Raw genomic sequence first — 1,242 nt, 5'->3', positions numbered from 1 at the left:
TGGAGGATTTCTTTTCTATGCCTGCGTCTTTGAAGGTCAGCGTAATGATGAATCTATTCCCACACGCACTTAAGACAAGGAAATGATGTACCAATATCCCCAGAGCAATCACTAATGGAGGTTCTGGCAAATCTGTGAGCGTGTGTGTGTGTGTGTGTGTGTGTGTGTGTGTGTGTGTGTGTGTGTGTGTGTGTGTGTCTGTGTGTGTCCATGCATCTGAATGTATGAATGTTCATCTGTGTGTGTGTGTGTGTGTGTGTGTGTGTGTGAGAGAGTATGTATGTGTGTGTAGATAAGTACTAGCACAGGAAGTTAACCACACCATCTCCTGGCGTCTTTGCTTTATGATCTAGTCTGCCCTGATGAGTGTGTGTGTGTGTGTGTGTGTGTGTGTGTGTGTGTGATTCTTTACATTTGCGATTTCCCTTTGAACTCTAGTGAACACGAGATTAGGAGACCTGTGATGATATGATTCTTTACATTAGCGATGAGAGGGAGGTGATGCCCGCCAAACTTACCGGCGCTTATGCTGGGGAGAACTTGATGATGAGGTCTGACTGCTAGCATGGGGGATGCGGGGTGACTAGCATGTTTCTCTGGCTATGAAAAGGAGATAAGACTGAAAAAAATGTTGAAGCTTTGAAAAAATGTAGCCTTTTCCTTGAGGGGTTCTTAATTCCATCCAGATGAAGCTTTGGTTGAACTGTAAATGTAAACAAAAATGACTGTACAAATTATTTATGAGATGTTTAATTATCAAATAAATTACTGTGTATGAAATGAATTAGTATCTCTTTAATGAACTGTAATGAATTATTTTGTAAATTCAAAATATGAAAGAGGATTGTTGAAATCATTATGGATTGTTAACTGAAGGAAAAAAAGTTGATGTCTGTATACAAATTGCATTTTGTATTTGTGCAAAACACGTTTGGGCATATTTCATACTTTACCAAATAAAAATCATTACCTTTCAGCCCCAGTGTAATTGATGTGTTGGAGCTTAATGTGTAGTGATGTCTAACACTGCCACCTTGTGGTTAACAGGTGAAGTACAGCCAATAGCTCTGCGTCATAAAGGAAAATATATACTATGCACCAATACCTGCCAAATTTTATGTTTAAACATGCCAACATGCTTTTTCATTTTTTAGTGATTGGAGATTTTTATTCCATTGCTTTGAAGGCTCTTTCAAATGTCTGTAACCTCCTTTTGGTAATAAAATACCTCTTTCTGCATCT

The sequence above is a fragment of the Sprattus sprattus genome, assembly GCF_963457725.1.
Source record: "Sprattus sprattus genome assembly, chromosome: 8".
NCBI classification, from domain to species: domain Eukaryota; kingdom Metazoa; phylum Chordata; class Actinopteri; order Clupeiformes; family Clupeidae; genus Sprattus; species Sprattus sprattus.
This window is presented reverse-complemented; position numbering follows the sequence as displayed.